The sequence below is a fragment of the Prionailurus viverrinus genome, chromosome C2 (assembly GCF_022837055.1).
Source record: "Prionailurus viverrinus isolate Anna chromosome C2, UM_Priviv_1.0, whole genome shotgun sequence".
Lineage (NCBI taxonomy): Eukaryota > Metazoa > Chordata > Mammalia > Carnivora > Felidae > Prionailurus > Prionailurus viverrinus.
This window is the reverse complement of record NC_062569.1, coordinates 112,198,829-112,226,010: the sequence shown is the minus strand read 5'-3', so window position 1 is coordinate 112,226,010 and position 27,182 is coordinate 112,198,829. Positions and strand designations below refer to the sequence as shown.

The 27,182-nt window shown below is 37.1% G+C and overlaps 1 protein-coding gene across 2 annotated transcripts in view; it reads left to right on the top strand.

Moving 5' to 3' along the window:
* The window catches only part of COL8A1 (collagen type VIII alpha 1 chain), a 153,163-nt gene that overhangs the window by 80,079 nt on the left and 45,902 nt on the right, over positions 1-27,182 (top strand). For both annotated transcript variants that reach the window (XM_047874537.1, XM_047874538.1), the window contains one exon: positions 17,494-17,613. The gene's annotated coding sequence lies outside the window, so the exon portion shown is untranslated. The remainder of the gene's footprint in view (positions 1-17,493; positions 17,614-27,182) is intronic.

The following is a 27,182-nucleotide window of genomic DNA, read 5'->3' as shown; positions in this document are numbered from 1 at the left end:
GTTTCTTCATTATATAAGCATGAAGTAGCATCAGGCACATTTTAGGAAAAGGTTTCTTATTCCAGCTTCTTTTTATTTGGTATGTATTTATTTAGTGCCTCGTGATAATGATAATGATACTAATAGTAGAATATTAAGTATTAAATAAATATAATTAAAAATTAAGAACCAAAGTGCAAGAGTCAAACAGTCTAAGTTTGAATTTGGTTCTGTAATTCGGTAACTGTGTGGGCATGTTACTTAACATTTCTCTGTTTCATTTTCCTCACCTATTAGGTGGGGATAATAATAGTGGTAGCTCAGAGAATTGCTGTAAGGATTAAAGTGAGATAATACATGAAAAAAAAACACTTGAGTAAGTGTATAATACATAGCAAGTACTCAGTAAATTTTATTTATTATTAGTGTTAAATACACTATCAGACACTGTGCTGAGCAGCTTCTGTATACTTTAGCAGATATAGAGTTTATAAAAGTTTACGAGTGTGTTCATTGTTATATTTCAGACATCAAGAGGACTTCCTTGCTCATGGTAGGCACTGAGTAAATAATCCCTAAATGGATGAGTGGTTTCATTTACTCCTTATAACAGCCTTACAATGTGGTGGTCTCTCAAAATATAATATTGAGCAAGACAGAGTTCTAACCTTCAGGTCTTGTGCAGAGAAAGGGGGGACATGCAAGGAAGGCAGAGAAGTCAACAGACAATCCCAATACAGTGTGATTGTTCTGATAAGGTAATAGAGGGCATTTGGTTGAAGGTATAAGGAATACCGCACTTAAACTCAAGGGAACATACAAGGTTTTCTGGAGGAAATGACATCAATACTGATCACTAAGAGTTAGTCTGATAAATTAGAAGTTCAGTAGTGGCCCCTTATCCAAGGCGGATACGTTCCAAGACCCTCAGTGGACACCTGAAACCGCAGATAGTATTGAATCCATGTTCTTCCTACACATACATATCTATGATAAAGTTTAATGAATACATTAGGCACAGCAAGAGATTAACAATAATAGCTAATCATAAAATAGAGCAATTATAACAATATACTAAAATCAATTACATGAATGTGGTGTCTCTCTCAAAATAGCATATTGTATTGTACTCACCCTTCTTCTTGTGATGATGTGAGATGATGAAATGCCTGCATGATAAAACGAAGGGAGGTGAGTGATGCAGGCATTGTGACGTAGGGTTAGGCTACTCTTGACCTTCTGACAATATACGTCAGGAGGATCATCTCCTTCTGTGCCACAGTTGACCTTGGGTAAACTGAAACTGAGGCAAGTAAAACCACCGAGGGGAGGGAAACTACTGCAGCCGCGTATGGTATACCCAGAAGGTGAGAGTATGTTACTTTCTTTAACTGTATGTAGTTCACTGTGGACAAAGTGGTAAAGGAGAGAGTAGAAATGATGCTGCAGAGGCCAGCAGGGCTCTGAGCACAGTACCAGGGACGTGGACTTGGTTCTAATGGCAACGGGCCAGTTAAATGGGCTTCAAGAATGGTCACCACTGATGGCTTCCTCCATCTCTCTGGGTTTTCAGAGTTCTAACAGTTGCTTTGAACTAGATTAATTGTGGTATTCCTTTACATATTTGCACATGTGTGAGTTCATATTGCTAGAATTATAATCATTTATGGTTTTCAGATCCAGGCCTGTATTTTACCATCTTTGTGACAGAGGTCTCTAAGACCAGCACTGTCTTGAGTCTTATGGAGGTTGGCAGTTCTTGATATATCAAGAGTAGATCCAACTGTGTCACAGAACTTGTCACTTGGCTAACTCACTATTACCATGTTATGATTCAGTCAGTTGATCTTACTCTGCTAAAGTTACAGCAAGGGTGGCAAGCTAAGTTATTGTTCATGACTGGCCGAGCCTCAGAACGAGCATATTTTATATTATTTTGTAGTATTAAATGACAGGTGGAGAAATATCAGAGAAGACAGTGAGTGGCAAGATGTGGAACAAAAAAGCTCCAGAATCCTATATACCTTTCATTTAATGTGTTCTTGATGCCAAGTTTTAATGGGCACGAATACTGTATTACTCTGGATGACTTCCTAAGTAGTCCTCCAGCCAACCTGAATTTCTCTTTATCAACATTCAAGTAGACAACATTACACAAGGAAAACAATGATATATAGATCTTCAGCGTGGGATTTCAAGGGAATTATATTCACCTCAAAGCAGCCTTTCATGTAAATGTATCATGGAAATTAGCATAAATATCTAAGAGAACCTAAATTAAAACAATCTTTTCTATCACCCTGAGGTATGTGTCAATTGGCTTATCACTGAAGAACGAGCTGCTTACTGGTTAGTGTCTCAGGAAAATTAAAGAACAGGTCATGTGTTCAAAACTGGAAACTAGTACTAGACTATGAGCTAAGATAAGGTAAGCTTTGTTTCTGGAATTAAAATCCGGGTGGAGGGAACATCATTTAAGTCATGACCTTAGAAGGACAGTGAGGAGCTTCAGAGAAGCAAAACAAATGAGGGAAAAGACCTGCTGACGATTCTCTCCCCATTTCCCCCTCAGTGCTTCATTTTGATTCCAGTGTGGGGAGAAGAATGACCGGTGGGCGATACAGGAAACAAAGGGCAGGAGAGGAGGAGTGGGGAACTGGAGGTAAAGAAAAGGATGACAAGATTAAAGGACTAGTGGAGAGCATTCTCTAAACCATCCATAATTTAAGGGGTAGTGCTGAAGATAGTGGAATGCAATATGCCATCCCCCTTGCTCACCACCAACACCAACACCAAGCCAGGAGGCATGCCTATTGGTCAAAAGTACAAATGTCACTCGGGGCATATGCACCCCAATGTTTATAGCAGTGCTATCAACAATAGCCAAAATTTGAAAACAGCCCACATGTCCACCGACGGATGAATGGATAAATAAAATGTACATATATATAATGGAATATTATTCAGTGATCAAAAAGAATGAAATCTTGACATCTGCAATGTGGATGGAGCTAGAATGTATTATGTGAAGCAAAATAAGTCAGAGAAAGATAAATATATGATTTCACACATAATGTGGAATTTAAGAAACAAAGCAGATGAACACAGGGAAAGGGAAGGAAAAATAAGATAAAAACAGAGAGGGAGGCAAACCATGAGAGACGATTAAATACAGAGAACAAATTGAGCGTTGCTGGAGGGGAGGTGGGAGAGATGGGCTAAATGGGTGATGAGCATTAAGGAGGGCACTTGTTGGGATGAGTAATGGGTGTTATATGTAAGTGATGAATCACTGGGTTCTACTCCTGAAACCATTATTACTCTAGATGTTAACCAACTTGGATTTAAATAAAAACTTTTTGGGGCGCCTGGGTGGCTCAGTCGGTTAAGTGTCTGACTTCAACTCAGGTCAGGATCTCGCGGTCTGTGAGTTCGAGCCCCGCGTCAGGTTCTGGGCTGATGGCTCAGAGCCTGAAACCTGCTTCTGATTCTGTTGTCTCCCTCTCTCTCTGCCCCTCCCCCGTTCATGCTCTGTCTCTCTCTGTCTCAAAAATAAATAAACGTTAAGAAAAAAATTTTTTTAATAATAAATAAAAAATAAATAAAAACTTTTTTTAACTGTCACTCAGGGACAAGTAGCGTGACCTGTGGGGTCCAAGACAGGACAAAATGTGAAAAGTACCATGAGAAATGTCAGTTGATTGCTAAGCAGACCGGTCAGCCAGCCAGTGATTCCAGAGCACTTACTTTGTGCTCAGCTGCTACAAAAGGCACCAGGCCTGGGAGAGGCCTGAGGAGAGGAGCATGGTAGTGGCCACAGGGGGGGTGAAGGCAGTGGCTTAAACCTCAGGTAGATGTGTTGTTTGAGGCAGACAATAGAGTGTTGGCAACCTTGTAATAGAAAGAGTGGCTCAGATTCATACAATTTGATTTGATATCTGGAATATGATTAAATTCAGACTTCCCCTGTTGAATTAGCCATTAGATTTGATGAAGAACATTTTTCAAGTCACATAGAAAATGATGTGAAATAAGGTATACCTGCCAGAAAAGGGACAAGGGAAGGCCAGGCTATGCATGAAAAGACAAAAAAGCAGAAGAAAATATCCACCTTTAGTATAAAATCCCTGAGCACATTTCAGCAGACACTGGGTTCTTTAACTGAGGGAGGTGGTGTGGCTAACCCGATGTGCCTGTTGATGTTTAATTCAAAGTTCAGTAAAAGTTTAAAAGGAAATGAAGTGAAAATTGATCACTCAATATATTATAACTGGAGAAAGAGATCCACCCCGAAAATATTTCTGCCATGGAATTTTTTCAATGTCCTACTTTTGAGAATTCTTTCAATAATATAATTTTTTTAATTCCATACTACTGAAGCATTTGAAATAAATGAATTATCTTTTAAAGGGAACTCTATGTGTCATCACATTCTCAAAATGCTCATTTTGGACTTTAAAAGACCACAGGGCATACAATGTGGGGAATATAACCAGGTAGATAAAGATAGAGACAGACTCCTTTCCAGTGGATTAAAAGCTATTTAAAACAACAACAACAACAGAAAAAACATTCATCTATAGTATCAATGATGTTGCAAAAATATTTAGGTCATAATAAACTGAAAAATGGTTTATCATAAGCAAAAACTTGTACCCTTTGACTTTAGTGTATCATATAAGCAGAAGTAGGTACCCAAGAAGGCTTGTATTAAGATATGTAAGTAATACCTTAATCAAATTTTTTTGAATAGAACTTAGAGGTTGTTACTTGAGAGATCCATAAGAGGATGACACACACTGGCCATTGTGAGTAAAAAGAATGGTAGTTAAGAGGAAATAGCATTCTTTGTTGACAAAAGAACTACTTAGAATATACTCAGAATTTTTTAACATTAAAAGTGATTAAAACTTTGAAATTATCTTGTTCCTGTCCTCACTTTATAGTTGTGAAAAGCAAGGCATTTCCACATTGTGATATCTAGCCGTAAATTGCTTGCCTGAGATGGGAAGGGCTAAGACATGGCCATTAATACATTGAGACTATCATCTCACCCTTTCCAAGAAAGCATGCAACATAAATTCCAATGTTCTTTTAGATTTTTATGACCTAATACATAAGATCTTATTGGAACTTCAGAAATGAGACATCTTAACACGTCAATACTTGTAGAACGAACCTTGCAAAATCAACAATGGAAATTCACAATGTTAAGGGATCATAGCAGATTATCTTACCTTGAGAAAAAGGCAGTAACCAATGTAAAAAAAAAAAGTTATAGGTAGATGACATCTGGGACAGAACTCCTTTGTGTCCAGGAAGGAAGCCTGAGGTGTGTGTTTAACAGCTGTATTTGGAGGAATGGCTATGGGCGGGTGGGGTGGGGGTTGGGAGAGAGGTGGTACTCTCCTCCCTAATGAGGAAAGAAGAGGAGGAAATGAATTTAAATTACAACCAAAGGAACTTAAGTTAGATGGAAAGATCTTATTGGCATTGACAGTTTTATGAACCCTGGAAAAGATTCCTGGGGAAGTTTTCAAATTCCCTGTCTGGATATATTTAAGAGACGAGAGATACCTATCAGCCCAGGGTGGTTGAGGTAGAAACCTGCCTGGAATTCGCTTTCAGCTGAATTCAGTAAGTCCAGATAAACTCCTGACAATGTTTAAGGGTTGATGGGAGGTGGGAGGGAGGGGAAAGTAAGTGATGGGCATTGAGGAGGGCACCTGTTGGGATGAGCACTGGGTGTTGTATGGAAACCAATTTGCCAATCAATTTCATATTAAAAAAAAAAAAGATGTCAAAGACAGTAAATGCTAGACAATGGTAAGAAATGTGGTTCCTTAGAAAACAAAAAACTCACCCAAAGTAATCATTTCCTCAGAAAATCAATTGGCGTATGATAGTTGGTTATAAGTGGAATGTAGAATTATAATACATTCTGGCTTTTGTTTTCTTTTTGATCTGGTTTCCAGGGAAGAGAAGGCTTATGAAATCTCTCTGGCAGTCCATGCCCTGCTTAATAGATTTTTATTTTTCTTCTTTACGCTGGTCACAACCAAATCTCTTAGAAGAAACTAGGCTTAAGTAGCAATATATGTGCCCTCAGAGTAAACACCTCTGCAGGAGAAAACCTTTCCCCACACTCCAAAAGAAAACTTCTTTGCCTCCTAACTGAAAGAAACAGATGATTCTGTTCCAGATGAACAGATGATTCCATCACTGTCACCCTCTCCTTCCTTGCCCTCCCGCAGACTCCAACACTCTCTCGGCCATTTGCAGTACTTATTTCCAGCTCACCAACAGCACTTGCACTCACAATTCATACCCAAATTCTCTAATTTGTTGTACTTTTCTGTTTAGACAGCTGTGCATCTGTTTGCCCCATTGTGTTAACCACATCTATTGTCTGGTTTTTATTGTGAGCTCCTGGAGGCAAGGAATGAAGTCTGTTTAATTTGCTTCGCACAATGCTGCGTATACACACGCAGGTGGACACCGTGTGACTGTGCTTGACAGTGATGGCTCCTGGCATGACTAGACGCTCCAAAAAATAATAATATATTTAAAACTTCATGGATTAATCGAAGTTGGAGACAGAGGACTCAATTCAAAGAGGCTGTGTAGAGTCACCTGGGTGTCTCAGTCAGCGAAGCTCTGACTTCAGCTCAGGTTGTGATCTCACGGTTTGTGAGTTCGAGGCTGGCATCAGACTCTGGGCAGACAGCTCAGAGCCTGGAGCCTGCTTTGGATTTTGTGTCTCCCTCTCTCTCTTCCTCTCTCTCAGAAATAAATACGCATTAAAAAATAAAAATAAAGTATATTCTGTTGCTTTGGGATGCAGAGTTCTAAATATATCTGTCCAGTCCATCTGACACAATGTATCATTCAGGGCCCTTGTTTCTTTATTGATCCTGTGTATAGATGATCTATCCATTGTTGTAGATGGGGTATTAAAGTCCCCTGCAATTACCACATTCTTATCAATAAGGTTGCTTGTGTTTGTGATTGTTTTATATATTTGGGGGCTCCCATATTCGGCACATAGACATTTATAATTATTAGCTCTTCCTGATGGATAGACCCTGTAATTATTATATAATGCCCTTCTTCATCTTCAGCCTTTAATTTAAAGTCTAGTTTGTCTGATATAAGTATGGCTACTCCAACTTTCTTTTGACTTCCAGTAGCATGATAGATAGTTTTCCATCCCCTCACTTTCAATCTGAAGGTGTTCTCAGGTCTAAAATGAGTCTCTTGTAGACAGCAAATAGATGGGTCTTGTTTTTTTATCATTCTGATACCCTATATCTTTTGGTTGGAGCATTTAGTCCATTTATATTCAGTGTTATTACTGAAAGATATGGGTTTAGACAGCAAATAGATGGGTCCTGTTTTTTTATCATTCTGATACCCTATGTCTTTTGGTTGGAGCATTTAGTCCATTTATATTCAGTGTTATTATTGAAAGATATGGGTTTAGAGTCATTGTGATGTCTGTAGGTTTCATGCTTATAGTGATGTCTCTGGTACTTTGTGGTCCTTGCAACATTTCACTCATAGAATCCCCCTTAGGATCTCTTGTAGGGCTGGTTTAGTGGTGATGAATTCCTTCAGCTTTTGTTTGTTTGGGAAAACTTTTAAAAATAAAAAAAAAATTCTGTGTCATCCCAATATCCTCCCATATGCAGCACCCTAAAGTCATAATGGGTGACAGGAACCATTAGAAACTGAGCAGTGTGGACAAAGGTCCAGTCAACAACTGGAAAATCTGATAATTCACTGTCTGAAAGGCACAGAAAGCAAGATAGCAATTATTTGGGAGATTGTCCTCCACTATGGCCTTCTTTTCTCTTGGTGTATAAGCCCAACTTTGCTGGGGTTCCTAACTCAGAGCATCATCTGTCAGTGCCCGCTGCCCCAGGAGGTTGTTATGTTTGACACTCCATGCAAGACTATCAAGTTCGTAGTGTCTTTGCCTTATTTCTTTGTTTACAGCCCAGAAAGAACCAAAGTCATATTCACCAGAATTAATAATTGTTCCTTCTTACCAATCCCTGCACAGCATCCCCAACCTTTTTTAAATCAGTCTTCCTTACTGACCCAAGAGGACAGAGATGAGTCAATCCACGTTTCTTAGTATTGGGTTAAAATTTTCCAATGTCTAGGGGTGGCTCAGTCAGTTAAGTGTTCGACTTTGGCTCAGGTCATTAACTCACGGTTTGTGGGTTCGAGCCCCGCATTGGGCTCTGTGCTGACAGCTCAGATTCTGGAGCCTGTTTCAGATTCTGTGTCTCCTTCTCTCTCTGTTCCTCCCTTGCTCACACTCTGTCTCTCTCTCTCTCTCAAAAATAAATACACATTAAAAAAATTTTTTTCCAATGTCTATTCATTCCTGAGTCTCAAAGTTACATCAAAGGACAAAATGATTGATGAAAATCCTTCCCTCAGGGGAAGCACAGGAAATGACATTTCATTTATTTCAACAAATATTTTCTAGGCACCAATTATTTTTAGACACACTTGTTGTGGGCTAGGGAGGGAGAAGAGAGCAAAACATAATCTATCTTCAAAATGTGTGTGTATGTGTGTGTGTGTGTGTGTGTGTGTGTGTAATGAGTTCATTTAAAGTTTGAACAATCTTAAATATAAGAAGATTGCTTTAATCTAGGCTCATGGTGAAGATTAAATGATGTAATATATAAGTAAAATATACTTAGCACAGAGCCTGACTCATAAGACATCCTCAGTAATTAATAGCTATTACTATACTTACTGAGTTACGGCTTACTTTAGAGAAAGTTTTTGAGAGCCTCCCCCCTTGGAAACCAAATTTGACCTTAGATTATGAACAATATAGTTTGATTGTTATAGGGTTAAGGGAACCATCACATTCAAGTGCAAAAATAACCTATCATCTAGAACATTGAAGTAAGTAGCTTTCCACCAGAAATGGAGCTCAGCCATGTCCTGATGTCCTGAGAGAGTCTGGTTCTCATCCTGCTTTTCCTATGAAGGTTCTGGAGTGTTTCAGAACCTTGATCATATCCCAAACACACACAGCATGTATTTTTCCTTCCTGCTTCCTCCTACCATGATTTGGGTCATAGTTATTCCATAAGACAAGTGACTAAAAAGATACACTTGAGTTTTTTCACATATACTTAAAAGGTACATCAAATGATTATTTTAAGGCATCATTTTAATTAGTTGGCTGCTACTGAATTGGTATCATCCATTAGTCTTACATAAGAATAAATTACCTTTTAACTGGAGGTAAAGCCAAGTCAAATTTTACTCACCCAAGGCATTAAAAAAAAAACAAAAACAAAAACAAAAAACTTGCCCAAAACAAATAGCTTTGTAGGTCATCTTAGATGAGGTATATTTAATTTATCAATTACTCAATTAATTGCATAGATACGTATATGAATGGATTATCATGCAAATGGAAATATGATTAAATCCAATGATGTCATAATAAAGTTAGCCCAAAGGAATCCATTTACTTTGCATTTTTTGGTTCAGTTTAAGTAGTGCTCCACAATGCCAAATATTTGAAGAGAGCTATAATCTCTGGGCAAAGATGAGGAACTTCTGGGAAATATTTGATATATTTCTATCTGTTGCAAAAGTATCAGCAAGATGCACCTAGAATGAAAATATCAGACTATTTTCTGTCAATTATCACCTCTTAAGTTGCACGATGAGGGCCTAATTTTAGGTTTCAACTCATGAAACTTCAGCTCTCCAGTACTCTGAACTAAAGTCACTATTTCTCAAATTTTTCACACCTTAAAGTGTTAATTTCTCACTTCTACTTTCCTGATTCCAAACTAACGGAATCCAAAGATTTCAGATATACTTTAGCTGTTTAGATCTTTCCAGTCTTTTCCTCTACCGGATCATTTAGATTTAGCATTTTTGAACTGTGTGACATAATGTGTATCTTAAAATAAAGGAAAATTAATGTCTCTACAACCATAATGTACTTAAAAGAAGGCCAGTGATCCAGCAGGTCAGACCTTTAATACTGACTTAGAACAACCTCAAGGAGATTGTATTTTCTCTCTTCTAATTTATCAGGACGTTGTTGATAATTAAGAATTGATCCTGTTTTAGGGGCCCCTGGGTGGCTCCATTGGTTAAATTTCTGACTCTTGATTTTGGCTCAGGCACGATTCCAGAGTCTTGGGATCAAGCCCTGAGTCAGGCTCAGTATGGAGCCTGCTTGGGGTTCTGTCTCTCCCTCTCTCTCTCTCTCTCTGCCCCTCCCCCACTCACGCCCTCTCTCTCAAAAAAAAAAAAAAAAAAAAGAATTGATCCTGTTTTAGTAGAAATAGAATTCTCAATCCTAGTTTTATCTTAAGTTTTTGTAAAAATCAACTGAAGGATAAAGTCGTTCTTTGGATGGGGAGAGAAAAGGAAATGGGTCCTTCAGTTCTCCAAACATTATTAATGAAACCAAATCAGATGTACTACTCTGTGAGAAGATAAAAACAGCTTCCAGAAACCTCAGATTACCTCACCCAATTGTCTTTTTCAAAATACCACAATTTTTAAATGACTCAGATGCTCAATTTAATAGTATTATTAATCAATGAACATTTACCATGCTCCGTACAACTGCCTAAATGAGTAAAGTGGAATATTGTGTTGAAAAACTTGAAACTAAACCCTGGGATAATGTCAATGGGATAAGAATAGGTTGTTCCTTCATCTTGCTGATTCCTGATTCACCAATTTTGTTCCCCATTGTGTGAAAGAATAGATTCTGTCTTCTTCTTGCCTTTACTCATTTGTTACACAGTCATAAGGATTAAGTGAAACTGTACAGATAACACAATTAGCAAGAGTAGCCCAAAGGACATGTTTAATAAACATGTATTTCCTTTCTCTTCAAGAATCATAAGAATGTGGCCAGCCTGCTTTGTGGAGGAAATTCAAAACTGGTGAGGACAGACTATGTTGAAACCCTTCTGCAAACTTGTGCCTGAGTGTCTGAATGTTATATAATTTCTGAAATGGTATGGCATATCTATAAATAGCAATTCAGATTTTTCTCATGGATTTTATAGAAATGGATCTCACTCCTATAGAGTCTTGTGATCATCCCTGGACATTGAGGCCCAACTGCTAAGGGCTTGCAATCCCCAGAGTGAGTGACAAGAGGAACAGCTTTAACTCCCATCCACCCAGCGGGGTAATTAGGACATGTCCTCATTCTAGACGCTTGTGCTAAACCAGCCTCAAAGCAGAAATCCTGTTTTCAACACTTTCAGTGCCGAAAGGGGAGTCTTTTACTAATACTTGTTCCCTATCCAGTAAATAAATCACATGTTCTGCAGCAGGAAAAATACTGGTGGGAGGTGTATATTTTTCATTTCGAAGCAAGGAGCCTGTTGAGTGGTGGTATACTTTGAAAAGCATCTGGTTTGACAGGGGAGCTCTCATCACACTCCTGAAATAATTTTACACTGTTATGATTTTGTTTGTGGTTTTTTTCTTTATTCAAAATTGGAGCAATGTACTTAACTTTAATCAGAACCATCAAAGCTTTAAAAAATGCCCATATAATTTAAAATTTCTACGTTTTTTTTAAGTGTCAAATGCTGTTTCTGTTGCACTGCTAAGCTATGTTTCAGAAGTACAGGAAGTATTTCCAGTGCATCCAATGTATGGAACACCTACCATGTGTCAGACCAGTTCTCATTGCAAGGGATGCTACAGTAAACAAATGAAACAAGTTCCCTGCTCTCAAGGAGGGGTGGGGGGAGAGGAAGCATTGGTGTGGAGGCAGATTATAAATGAATAAAATATATAATTAAGTCAGGAAGATATAGCTGCTACTGTGCAATTAAAGAAGATTAGATTAGGGATACATGAAGATGAGTGACTGACTTTGGACTGGATGGTCAAGAGAAACCTCTCTGAGGAAATGATATTCACACTGAGATTTAAATGGTGAAAACCTCAACCATGCACTATTCTTGGGAAGAGCATTCCAGACAGAACAGAAAAGGCCTGAAGGTGGGGATCAGCATGGTGTTTTCCATTGGGGGAAGGCCAGTGTGGCTGGAGAATAAGGGGCAAGGGGAAGAAGGGGTATAATCGGGGGAGGGAGGGTAGGCAAAGTAGGAATCATATGGGGCACAGAAACCAAAGAACAAGGTTAGGTCTGTTCTAAGTACTATGAAGAGCTATCTACAAGGGATGGGGGTGGGGGGGTAAGCGGGAGCATACCACAATCTGATTCACTGTTTCAAAGTTCACCCAGCTGCTGTGTGGAGAGTGGGGCAAGAGTAGATACACTTTTTTAATGTTTATTTTTGAGAGAGACAGAGCTTGAGCGGGGGAGGGGCAGATGGAGTGGGAGACACAGAATCCTAAACAGGCTCCAGGCTCTGAGCTGTCAGCACAGAGCCCAACTGGAACTCACAAACTGCCAGATCGAGACCTGAGCCGAAGTCAGACGCTTAACCGACTGAGCCACCAGGTGCCCCAAAAGTAGATTTTTAATGCAGTTGGAACCATTGAAGAATTGTATGCAAGAAAATGGACTCATTTGTGTTTGCTTTTGTGTTTGCGATATCTCTAAGGTGTAAGGATTGGACGATGGTACAAAGGGAAATATATAGGGAGCTAGAGTGGAAGAGATTTCAGTGAATTTGGAAAATGATGTGAATTTGGATATGGAGCTCAGATAGTGTCCTTGGATTATAAGAAAAGAAACAACACTTATTGAGAAACTATTATGCTTATTTTTATATATGTAATCTCTTTAATTATCACTACCACCAATGGAGTAGTTACTTAGCCCCATTTTTCATATATGAAAATGGAAACTCAGAGAGATAAGTAAAATTTCCAAATATCCAGCAAAAGTAAATGGCAAATCCAGGATTCAAAGCTTGGTCTATGTGACTTAAAGCCCTGGTTCTTCCTATTATACTATGGTTTCTCTATGGAAACAGAATTAACAAATTATCTTTGAAATTATATTCTAAATTTTAAATAACATTCTGTAATATAAAATATGTATATAGTTTATTTTATGGTACTGATTGACACTTAGCTTGTTTCTATTTTTACTCCTAAAAAATAAAACTGTGATAAACATTTTATTATACCTCATTTCTCATTACTTTGTCACCTGAATTCCTAGATTCTTAGCTGTATCAAAGAATATGATTTTTTAAATGTTTGTTTATTTATTTTTAGAGAGAGAGAGTGTATGGGGGAGGGGCAGAGAGAGAGAGAGAGAGAGAATCCTAAGCGGGCTCTGGGCTGTCAGTGCAGATCCCAACACAGGACTCCATCTCATGAACCATGAGATCATGGAGCTAAAGAGTCAGACACTTAACCAACTGAGCCACTCAGGCACTCCAAATAATAGGATATTTTCAAAACCCTACTCTTGTAATATCAATTTATTTTCCAAAAGATTTGTGCCATCTGTACCCTCACTTAACCCAAACCAACATTAAATATAATTTTTTACCTTTGCCAATTTGATAACCAAACTTTTAACTCTATTGTTTAATTCACATTTCCTTTACTTACTAATGAGATTGAACATTTTTTGCATATGTTTTAGTCTTTTCATTTTATTTTGTGAATTTTATGTTCACTTAATTGCCCATTTTCCTACATGGTGTTACTACGTTTGTCTTGGTAATTTTTAAATTTTTTTTTTAATGTTTATTTTTGAGAGAGAGAGGCAGAGCATGAGTGGAGGAGGGACAAAGAGAGAGGGAGACATAGACTCCAAAGCAGGCTCCAGGCTCTGAGCTGTCAGCACAGAGCCTGACGCAAGGTTTGAACCCTTGAACCATGAGATCATGAGCTGAGCCAAAGTCGGCCACTTAACTGACTGAGCCACCCAGCCACCCCTTTCTTGGTGATTTGTAAGAGCTCTGTATGTAAGACAACTATTAACATGGTCTTAAAAAAAAAAAAAAAAAAGACTGTCTTTATCAATTTTTGCAAATAACTTTCCAGAATGTATTTCACTTTCAAATTTTACATTTTCATTGTAAAAACATCATACATTCAGGAGGGCATGCTCCACTCATCTGTTGCTGCATAACAAGCCACCTCATAATGTAGTGGCTTAAAACAGCAAACATTTTATTTTATCACATAATTGTATGGGTCTGGGTTGGTTGCTTTTTCTGCTCTTACTCCTCACTTGCCTGGCAGATTGGCTGCTTTAAAGGACCCCAAAAGGCTTTACTCACATGTTTAGTGAGCTGGCAAGAACAGAAGAAAGTCTAAGCTCTGCCAGCATTGCCACCTGGCCCACCAACATGTGTCTGCTCCTGCACAGTGGTCTCAGGGTAGTCTCACTTCTTACTTGGAGGCTCGGGACTCTAAATGGCAGCATTTTAGAAACAAGGAAGCAACTTTGTGGCCTTTTATGACCCAAGCTCATAAGTTACATAGTGACATCTCCACTGTGCACCATTGGTCAAAGCAGACACAAATCCTCCCAGATTCAATGGGAGGAAACACAGAAGAGGATCAAAGAACTTGTGGCCATGTTTTCAATCCTCCATAAAGGCTGGAACTGTTCAAAGAATAAAGCAAACTCCGCTTTACCTTTTAATTTTGTTCATGATTTTTAATATGCAACTGGTTTTTCAGTATTTATATAACTTTATCTCTTTTTTTTTTCTTTGTGAGTTTTGCATTGTTTTGTGAGCCATTTTTTAAAATTATTTTCAACGTGCCTGTCCACAAAATCAGGGACATTATCAAATAATATATTTGGAGAAATGATTTTAAGGTCTTTAGATACTTTGAGTATTATGTATTGTAGTCGAATTCACTTAATTTTTTAATCCTTTTCATCCTTAAATTTCCATCAGTGACACATTTGAAAATTCATCTAAAAATGCAGGTTGAACCATACATTTCATTACATAATTGCTGTAGAGGCAAAAGAAAAAAAGAAAAAAAAGAGAAGTCTAACTAAATTGTTCTTGCTTAATACTTTGCCACATTTCTGGCTCAGTTTTTCAAAATGAACTAAAATACAATGATCTACTTTAGGCCTATGGAGCTAATCGTCCTTTTCAGGTCTTGCAATCATGTTTAAATATTGAATACTTTCATTCATTTTTATTTATTATTTTTTTTAATGTATATTTATTTTTGAAAGAGAGAGAGAGTGCAAGCAGGGGAGGGGCAAAGAGAGAAGGAAACACAGAATCTGAAGCAGGCTCCAGGCTCTGAGCTGTCAGCACAGAGCCCGACATGGGGCTTGAGCCCACAAACTGTGAGATCATGACCTGAGCTGAAGTCAGATGCTTAACCAACTGAGCCCCCAGGTCCCCCAGAATTTGATTCATTTTTAAATGGTAATTGTAGCATTCTTTCTTACAGTGTTTCAACTGGCAAAGAAAAAAGTGTCATCCCATAACAGCAACAAAAAACTAGTAAAGGACATTCTTCTGGCTAATAGGAAAGAACTCATATTAAACATATGTTGTAAACACTCAGTAAATGCTAAATGACAATACTCATCTCATGTTCTAAAAATGCCATTGAGGTCTTTTGGGTTATTTTCTCTGCTTCCAGTATTGCATTTCAAAAACTGATTTTGTCATCTTACTGGGTGCAGGGCTGTGAAAGCTGCAGAGAGAAATAAAACGAGTAAGATGTATGATACGCATGTAACAGTGATCAGCATTTCTATCTCTTCTGTGTATCTGTCTCCTATTTTATTTTCACCATATCCTGGAAAAAAATTAATTTTGGAAGAAGACCTTGGAAGAAATCTTATTATCTAATACAGTTAGCCACCATGAGGGGAGGGGGCTGTGTTTTATTTTATTTTTTTCAACATTTTGTTTCCAACACAAAGCACTGTGCCCTGCACATAGCAGTGCTCAATGAATATGTATTAAAGAATACTTTGGGCAAAGGTACAGAAGTGTGTATCAGCCTTTTCCTCCTACCCAATCTGATTGTGAAGAGTTTCATTTTCATGGAAGCCGCTGTTTGTGCAGAATCTCCCTCATATTTCTCTTTATTAACTGCCAGTCACACCATACAAGGAATGAACTAGAAAAGTCAAGCCCTTGAGTCCATTTACCATCACTGAACTTTATTATTAGAGATAATTTGAGATCCCATGGCCTTCTAGAGACAAAACATTCTCAAATCACATATGGCTAACCCAGCCTTTATTTATGTCTGAATATCCACCAGTTGAACCAAAGTTCAGAATGTTGTTATATCCAGCCATCAGGCCTGTGCGCATACATCAGAGCCCAAGACTTGTGTTTTGGGGACACATGTTTTATAGACATTCAACAGCTAGAAGACATTCAGGTACTTCTTCATTTCATGTTAAATAGAGAATACAGAAAAACTCTAGATCTATATTCTTCACTAGCCACAAGTACACATTTAAATAATATTAAAGTGAAATAAAACTAAACATTCAGTTCCTCAATCATACTAGCCACCTTTCAAGAACTCAACAGCCATATGTGCCTAGTGGCTACCATCTTGAGTAGTGAAATATGTAACATTTCCATTATCACAGAAAGTTTAACTGAATATTACTACTCCAGAATATATCATTTATATCACATTGCAGAAATTTTGAATTGGATACCCAGTTCTGCACTTATTTCTTGACGAACCAATCTTATTACTGATCTAAATGTCTGAAGTTGCTCCTGTTTAAATCTTATTTGAGCAACAAGTGTAGAGAATATTTCCTAGCCAAGTCCTTATGAAATATACCAAAATAAAATAAAGAGTACCTATTATCCAAAACACAGAGTTAAATATCTGAAAATTGATTTTAAGTGGAGAGAAGTCCCACATGATTTGAAAAGTTGAAATTACAGATGATTTCTAAAGTATATTCAGCTAATTAAATTACAGCAAAAGGTCAAATGGAAACCCAAAAGTGTTGCCAAATTAAAGCTCTATCAGATCTGACTTGATAAATAACAAAGAATAATTTCTAACTCAAATACTGTTCTATGCAAATTAGATAGAAATGTGTTGCTGGAAAAGTTTAATTTTCTTAAGTAAATCTAACTTTTCTCCCTCGGGCATTACTTCCTCATAAATTTTCTTCCTCTATAGCAAATGCCAAATCCTTTCTAAATTATCTCAAATGTGTATCAATGGGAATTAAATTAATGAGAACTTAACACATAATATAACCATGAAAAGCAATAAAAATATACAATAGATTGCTTATCTGGACAAAAATTCTATACACTGTATATGTTAAAATAAATAAGTGCATATTTGCATACATAGAAACACAAAAAATTATTCTCTTCTAGTCTGTATACAAGGATCCCTAATATCTCCTAACAGTTCACTTACATTCTGGTAAATAATAGCAATTTTTTATTGAAGTGTGTATTTATACATCCCTATTATAAAATTTCACCTTTGATCCCCAAACAATATACTTTGATAATGATTCAGCTTCTTGTTGTCTCCCATTTGAGTAAAAGCATCCTCTTTTCTCTACCTCAGAAGCTGTTCAGGAAGTGAAGCAGCATCTAGTAAAGAGACAGAAATCAGCCCCAGGAGTGCCACAGGAAGGCACAAGCAAGGACACTGGTTCTCGGTTCCTCAGGCCGGCCAAGTCTCAATGTAAGTGTGAGAAGCAATGGAGGGCAGTGCAGTGGCCCGTCCCTGGGTGGTCCATGGGCCAAGTGCAGATGGAAGGATGTTGCTGTCATGGAACACAGGGGCGGTTGGCAGAACTGGAGTGTATCCGGCCTGCCTGAAGGTCCTGTGTCCCATCCCTGTCTTCACTGCTGCAAGAGCCTTGAGACCACGGCTACTAATGTCAGCCTTTAAAATCCCCCAGGGTAAAATACATGTGCAGAGTCTGATTCTAGCTGATTTTTAAACCCAGGCATGTTGAATACAGTCTTAAAGTAATTATTTCCATAGGACCTGACTGGGTATCCAAGTGTTCACCAGATGCTAGCAGCTAGATTTTGCAGAGGAAAATTGCTAACTTAAGCTTCTTTTCATGATTCAGCAGAGGGTTTTAAGTAATAAAAGATCTGGAGATTTGTAAAATAAATAATTCCAGTGCAAATGGGAAAATTAAAATAATCTTATCATCTCCCATCATGTCTGTATGTGCTTTCCTACCATTATCGAATTACTCTTAATTGGGCCAAGTTTGTTTTTGTGTTTTTTTTTTTTCTGGCTGATACTTTATAGTTTTAAGTTATGAGCTGTAATGAAGAAATGATTCCTTTCAGATGACTGAAGTGACATATACTAAATTTTCCTAACAACAATCTAGGATCTATGAAACAGAGCGTGATATATCAAGTACAGTTTTATTCATATTCAGTATTGATATATCCACAATTTAAAAACAACAGCATGCCAGTACTTCTTATTCCTTAATTCATCTCTTAGTAGAAGCAATTAAAATATAAAGCACATCATTAGCTTTTGAACTTCAGTCGGAAAGAAAAATACCCTTCATTTCTGAAGAGTAGACATTATCTCATAGTAACCCCAGCCATCCTATGCTTATTACCATTGCCTGGTCTTAAGTGTGACTTTTGGACACCCAACTCATTATTTCCTAATATTCAATAGTACAATGACTTTTCATAGTCTATTTAATTTTATTTAGTCATTTAAAGAGTAAATAGTTGAGATTCCTCAGATTCTTACATTGTGCTCAAGGTGTGCTTGAACAAAAAGAAAAAGCACAGCATCTGGCCTTAATGCCACATGACCACATCCTGTCTAGAATGAATTCATTCAGAATTTTTGAAGAAATGCAAGTACATTAATGATTTTCCTTAGGTATCATATTTTTACTACAGGTACCTCTAATTATTTTGGCTGGATTCCATCAAAGCCAGATGTTAATCAAGTGAAATATTTATAATGCAAAACCATTGAATAAAAAATATATGTTCGTTTAAGCAACAGCTTATAGGACTGAAACCAATCGTGTATTTTGGAAAAGCTGATGAAGGAGGTATGACTCTGTTACATTCATAATGTCAGGGTAAGGCTCTGAACTCAATCCAGAGAAATTTTATAATTGTTGCAATCAACTACAGGCTCAGCTTCTGGATTTCTTGTAACAAAATCTTGCTGCCAAGGACATTGATGGGCTCACCCAGTAAAAAATTACAATAATAATGTTAAACTAAATCATAAAAATGCAGGAGGTGGTTATTATAGGGCAGAGGAGAGGAATTGCTTGTAAAGTTATAGTGGAAATATCAAAAATACACTTTATTGAACTTTTTAAAAATTAAGCTTTGTTTTTAAACTAGGGTGCAAAAGCAATAAAATGTAAAGGTTATGCAAAAAATGATTTCATTCAATCGTCAACAGCAATGATTCAGCAAATGAAAATAGAAATTACATTTATTCAGCACAGTCATCAAGTCAGCAGACTTGAAGCTTATATATGATAGTTTTCTAATAAAAATAACCAGTTGAAACTCATTTTTAAGAAGGAATTTTGACAGAAAAAAGAATAAAGAACTTTCTGAATGTGTCTCTTCTTAGTGAAAATGAACTTGGTTTGTGCCTAATTTCACATAGTATAAAGCTCTAAATATTTTGTGTGGTTTTAAAGTTCTATGAAGAAATTCATTTGAAAGGAATGTAGAAAATAACCAAAAAAGTGTAAATATGAAAACCACGATTGACTTACAGTTAGAAAAATGGAAATAGTGAGAGCTAATCTGCTGTGTGCCCTTCAAAGGTAAAGAATGTCACTTTTAAAAATATTTTTGTGTCTGTTTTTTTTTAATTTGTTTAAGTTTGCTTATTTTGAGAGAGACAGAGAGAGCACGAGCAGGGGAGGGGCGCAGAGAGAAAGAGAGAGAGTCCCAAGCAGGCTCTGCAGGGTCAGCTCAGAGCCCAGTAGAAACTGAGATTATGACCTGAGCCAAAATCACATTGGACACCTAACCAACTAAGCCATCCAGGCGCCCCTTAAAATTATTTTTAAGTAATCAGGATTTATCCTTCAGATCATCTTTTCACTTTCTGAAAATATAGATTACTGAATCATATGTCATAGACATTTTGGTAGGTAATTTCCATATTTTCTTCAAGTTAAATAATAAATATCTCTAAGTGACAATTATCATAGAAATAAACTCCTTTCACTCATTGAAATACCTGATGTGCCTTACACAGTAAGCACTTTAATAGTATGAAGTGAACTGAATTATTCACACTTTTGTTTAGAGATTAATGTGTCTCTTGGATTCACACTAGCAAGGTGTCTCACACATGAGAATTAATGAGCTACATCTGTAACCAAAAATATCCATGGAAAACGTGCTGAATTGATCCATATCTGTTTTATTAATCAGGCCCACTACAGAAGGGCTTTCTTGTGGTTGTACTATATTTGGGAGATAAATCGAGTGGGGAAACCACAGTTCAATTTAGAAGTTGTTTGAAACATTGAAGAATGTGGGGGTTTATGTTATATGACAGCAATAAAGTCCAATCCTTAACGGTCGTAATTCTGATTTATAAGTATATAAATATCCTGTATGTTTAATTTTAACTTCAGAGCATTATAACAGTGGTCAATAAGACCCTATTTAATATGGATTTACTTCTTACTGACACCCTCTTCCTTTTTTTTTTTTTTTTTTTAATAAAAAAGGCTTGGGGTTTGTTTTGTTTTGTTTTGTTTCTTAAAGTTAGCTTGGTACAAACAGCCTTTAGTTGAAGCAGATGGCTGGAAATCAGAAGCCCCAGATTCTATCCTTGATTCTCCTACCAACTGGGAATGTGGCCTTGGGCAAGTCATGAGAGTAAATCTACAATAACAGGAGTAATAATGCCTTACATATGTATGGTGCTTTATGATCTAACAGAGCACTTTCACATACAATATCTTATTTAATCTCCACCCAGCCTCCTATAAGGAGTATGGCAATTATTAACAACCTCCATTACAGAAAGTAGAAATTTGAGACCCAGAGACACTAAATCACTTGTTCACAGTCACTTCAATATCCAATGTCACAGCCAGGAACAGGCACACATGATTCCAAGCTGGTCTTTGTCTTTTTACCTCTGCACCACACTGCCGCCCTCTGGTGCCTCCAAAGCTGAAATTACAAGAGCAGCACTGCCCACTATGGTAGCCATGAGCCACAGGTGGTGATTGAGTGCTTGAAATGTGGCTAATCCCAGTTGGGATGTATTATGAGTGTAAGATACATGTGGGATTTCTAAGACTTTGAATGAAAAAAGAAAAAAAGAATGGAAAATCTCAATACTCTTCATATTGAGTGCACATTAAAATGATAATATTTGGGATATCTTGAGTTAAATAAAACATTAAATTAATCTCACCTGTTTCTTTTAAAAATTTTTAATGTGGCTACTAGAAAATGTGAAGTAATACATGTTTCTCATTGTTTCTGATGTTTGAATGGCTCGCATTGTTTCTGTTGGACAGAGCTGGACTAGAGAATTCCATTGTTCAGAGTTTTCACAGTACTAGGCTTGTTTTTGCACCTGTCTTGTTGTGGTTGAGACAGATTTCCAAATATTCTGCCAGATTTAGAGCAATGCAGATTCACATCAATGATTTGGTCATTTTCATATATCTTCCACATACAGGGGAAAAACCAGACTTCATTAGTTGATGCCTCAAATTGCTCATTCATTGAAAAGGGTCATGTTAGACTTGCTGGATGCTTGAAAGGCTTGGAGTAAAAGTACCATGGAAAGAACTATAAATTATATTTATGACTCTGTAACACACTTTATTTTAAAATATGTTCCCATTAAACATTATGAGTGAATGAGACATTGGAGTATTAGGTGATATAGGCAATGTAAAATAGTAATTATATATAAATTTAGTATAAAATATAGTATATTTTATTCCCCCTACCAACTCTTTAAGACATTTTATATATAATCCCTAAAGAAGTAGCTTATTCCCATTTTGAAAAATCCAACAGAAAGTCCTCAGGAAAAAACGGGTTCTTATTAGGGAGAAAAGTATATATTACAGTAAAAAATAGCCCAAATCACTGAAAGTTAACATCTACTTGGCATTGATTATGTGCACTCAGCACAATGCTGAGAGTTAAACCAAGATTATCTCATTTGGGGATTTGAAAATTAGCAAAAGGGAGCAGAAGCTAAACTCTTAACCATTGCTGCCTTTTACTGCAATGCTATTTGAAATCACAATGCAACCTATCACAAAAGTATTAAAATATTTGGAATTGATTCCATTTAATTCATTTCAACCCCACAAATGTTTATCCAGCAAACACAATGTATCAGGAACAGTTTTAGACATTGAAGGCGTATCGGATAATAAGACCAGAGCTCTGCCCTCAAAGAGTACACAAGTTGGTTGGCTTGTGAACATGTTTTTGAAAAATACATACTTATAAATAAGATGATATGAAGGAGGAGTTACTGTTCACTTTCTAAAGGCAGCAATAAAATTGTTACCTTACTTATGTTACGATATGTTCCTATATATTGTAACAGAAATGTTTATGGCTCTGCTGGCAGGTATTGAAGCTTGTCTATTGTTTATAATGCAAAGGTTTCATGTTAGAAACAAAAAACAGGGGCGCCTGAGTGGCTCAGTCAGTTAACGAGTTCATGAGTTCATGAGTTCATGCAGAGTCAGTCTCCACGATGGCAATGAGGAGCCTGCTTGGGATTCTCTTTCTCTCCCTCTCTCTCTCTGCCCCTCCCCCACCTGCGCTCACTCTCTTGTGCTCTCTCTCTCAAAATACATACATGCATATATACAAACATACATACATACATAAACTTTAAAAACAAAACAAAAAATAACAAAGCCTCCAAAACAATGTGATATGAATTTCAGAGGTATGCTTTCTTCTATATATTATACCCATTTAGAGGAAAGTGGGTTGAAACTATTTTAAATACATTCTAGAAAAAGGAGGATGAAAACAAATAGAAAGGGATTGAAATCAAAATGGCACTGAAAATGACAAAACTGAAAACTAAAGAATTTTATAACTTTTAATACAATGATAGTAATATGTTACCTTTGAAGGTAGAGATTAAAAATTGTGTAATTTAGCTAATTATATATTAATTTTTAAAAGAATGTTTCAAAATATATTGTAGAACTTGTTGCCAATTTCTTAATGTTCTTGCTTATCTAGAAGAAAAGAAAAAGAAAAAAGAAATAGCCAACTGTGTGTGGCAGAATTTTAGGTGTCTCTATGTCTTCATTTACACTTTTCTGTAATAATTCCAGAATAAACACGCATTGCTTTTATAATAAGTAAAAAGAAAAACTTTTGTAATCCACTCCAAAATTGACTGCAATCAAGACAGGCAAAAATCATATCAGAAGAGTGAAATGCAAATTTTCTTCTCAATCACAAAATTTCAAAATAATAACACATTTCATAGGTTCTCCTTTCAGGGGTTATTGCACTTCCTTTGATTCAAGGTAAAGCAAACTGTGGACTATTCAAGTTCTCTAGACAAGAAAGGTGAAAACTGAGTTAGGTTTTCTCGATTTTCTTGAGACAGTGGTTTAGCCTCCACTGTGAACGCAACTGTAAAGATCAAGGTTATAAAATGAACTCTAAGTTGTTATTGCAGCAATCAGAAAAGCAGAGCATCATATAAGATGCACCTCTTCCACCTTGAAACAAATTGGCCATCCATCATTTTCAGTGGCATCTGCTTCAAACTGGCCTTTAGTTCTTAGCCTGGAGATGTATAAAATGCCATATGGGAATATATCGTATAATCACCTCTTTGAGCTGGATCAGGTCTTAGTGATCCTAAAAAGGGAAATGTAGAGCTATTCTAAGCATCCCAATTAAAAATTCAGGGAGAAATATTTGGTTTGATAACTTCTTTCATGGAAACAACACGAAAATTTTACTACAAAGAAAACTCAGAAATATGCTTTGTGTGCCATTTAATCATTAAATCATAAATCCACAGACCATTAGAGCTGAAAGGAGACTTCTAGATTATCTCATCCAATACCAATATTTTGTAGATGAGAAAACTAAGGAGCAGAAAAATTAATTTCTGAGGAAAAAAGATGAAATCACTGAAAAATATCACAAAGAATCCAAGAATTTCTGGAAGCTTACCTAGGAACAGCTAGGTATTCCAAATCCTACGAGAACTTTAAAACCTGAGTTTTTGGTTTGGTGGTGGGTACTCGTATACAAGGAAGGAGAGATACTAGTATCGACTAATATCCATATAATATGTGAAAAGCACATTCATAGTGAATGCTTATACAGCAAAAATAAAAAATATAACAAAGCCAATGATAGCAGACCAGATCATTCACTCGTTACTTAGCTTCCTTTCTTCAGTGAGTCAAATAATTGAAATGAGCTTTTCTTTGCCACTTTTCTTATACAAATAATCTATTATCATGAGAAACTGGCTACTTCCACAGTTTCTGATAGACCAGAAAGTAATGCGACATTCAATCTTTGAGTTAAAAAAGACAGGCTGTCAAAAGCCTCCTGATTTTATGCATTTATGAAAAATATGCTTATAATAAAATTTTATTATTAAAAACATATTCCTCTCATCTTCAAATTATATACTTACTATACGTTATATACGTTCTGGAACAAGTAAATATCAAGGCTCTTTTTCCAAGTTCAATATCTGGCCAAGAAATAGAAATAGTAACCCTTGATTTTAAGGAAAATAGAACAGTTCATGTGTTTCTATTGTCATCTATAAAATAGGAATAGGAGTAGATTCTCATAAAATTGTTTGATGATTAAATTAATAGTATATGTAAAATGTTTAGTGCAGTACTTGATACACAGTTAATATTCAGTAAATGTCAGCTATTGCTAATAGTAGTAATATTATTATTATTTCTGACATGACAATTCCTCCACATACATACTTCCCTCAATCAGACCAATCTCTTGTGATTCCCCACAGTTTCATGGCCCCATGCCCTTGCTTATGCTGATAACTCTTTTTGAATGTCCTTTCTTTGCTTCTCCTGCTGAACTCCAACCCATCACCCAGAGTTTAGCTCTGGAGGCTCCTCCTCTTATGTATCTTCCCTAATCGCTTCACCTGTGTTAGTTGCACTCTTCTGTTACCCAGGGTACCCTGCACATATGCCTCTCCTGGCCATTGAGAATGTGAATTTTTTTACTTGATCCTCCCTCACTTCCAACACACACACACGCACACACATGCACGCACACATACGCACACACTGACACATAGAACTAAAAATGCATCACACTCCATTTTTTTTTTTATCCCTGTAGACATGTCAATTGAATGAACCCACTCCTGTATAAAAAGATAAGTTATTTTTCCTTCATGAGTAGGGATTGGTCTAGAATGTGTACCTAGTGACCTTAGTTTTGAGGGGAAAATTGGGTAAGGGTGGGAATAGCTGGGAGATGCACCTTGGAAACCCTGGGACCTGGTTCTGCCACAAACCTAACCCTGTGGTCTTCAGCTCATGTAACTTCTCTGGACTCAGTTACCTTCTCGGCAAAATGAACGGGCTGTGCAAAGTATTCTCTGAGGATCCGCCCAATGCCAACATTTATATGATGCTAAACATTGGTTCATCTCAGTGGTTCTCAAGCTTTAGCAGATATCAGATTCCTGGTCAGCAGGTCTGAGATGGGGTACTAGTTATTTGCATTTTAACAAGTTCCCAGTTGATGCTGACGCTGCAGGTGGAAGGACCACATTTTGAGAACCACTAATTAAGCTTCTAATCTTGTGACACTGTCCCATAGTCACCTTGGTGAGAGCACTCCTGATAATCCAAATTCACAGTAGGATGGAGGCAAGTGAACCCAGGCTTCTGTGAGGCTACCATCAGGAGGACTGAGAGCCTGTGGGTGAGTCCCGGGAGAGGACTCAGAAGGCAAACGTTGCTGACCGTAACAGTTTTGTTTAAGGCCCATCTTGTGGGGAAGAGGCAGCCTGAGTTCACAGTGCTGCATGCGAGGCACAGAAAATAGATTGTGGGTTTTGACCCATGCACTGAAACCTGCTGCTGCTCAAGTCACAATGGATTACAATTGCCATCTAGTGATGGTTTTGAATTACTGCATCTAGAAACAACAATGAAATGCTGCTTTCATTTGGACACTGCTTTTTTGTTATGAAACTATATTCAAGATGAGAACCCCTAAGAATAAGCTCTAATGTACTCTGGCATCATTTACATTTATATCTAGATACTATGCGAATAAACATGTATATAGCACTTACTGTGTACTAGGCACTGCTCTAATACTTTATATATGTTGTTACACACAGCAACCCAATGAGACAGATACAATTATTATCCCCATTTTTCCAGAAAGGAAATATAACTACAATGTACAAAAAAATTAAGAAACTTGCCTGAAGCTGCCCAACCAGTAACGTGTACAGCTGCAATTGAACCTAGACAGCTCCTGGAGAGAGATTACTCTAGCCAGACTCTCTTATGTTGGCAATTTAAAATAGTTACCAAAACAATTGTTACCTGTAAATAGTTATCAGGCCCAAGCCAATTATCTGGGGAAAAAACTCATAAAATACATACTGAAGCAATGAGTTTTTTCTGATTCTTCCAAATGAAATCAACTGATGTAAATAAAGAAAGGCTTCTACCCATCCAAAGACATTGTCATGCAACAAAAAGAGCAACAATTTAGAATCAACTTCCAACTTGTTATGCAACCTTGGACAACTTGCTCAACCTCTCTGGGCTCCACTTTCTTCATCTATAAAGTACAAAAAAAATGTAGTTTACATTCTTTGGGGGTTCTTTAAAATCAGATTGGATTTTAGAGTTAAGAGTTATCCAGTGTGTGTGATCACAAGAGGAAATGTGGAAGCAATGGGCAGTGATCGTTTGGTTTTTCTTAAATGGTCCTACATGTGGGAAAGGAGCCAAGACAGAAGATGTGATCTTCTGATCTACTGTCCAGCAGTGCTAGCAGTAAATAATAACACTCATGGCATTTGCAGTGAAGTAGATCAATGCTTCACTTCTCTTCCTGGATGCACTTGCCTGTGTGCCCAAACTCTGCATCCCTGCCTGTTCCAGCCTCCCAAGAGTCCTCACCAAAGGGCAGGAAACTCACATCTTTGCTGGTGGATTGAAGTTCAACCCCCTTCACTTCAAATTCTGTGATCAGAGATTTGCTTGGATTTAAAAACCT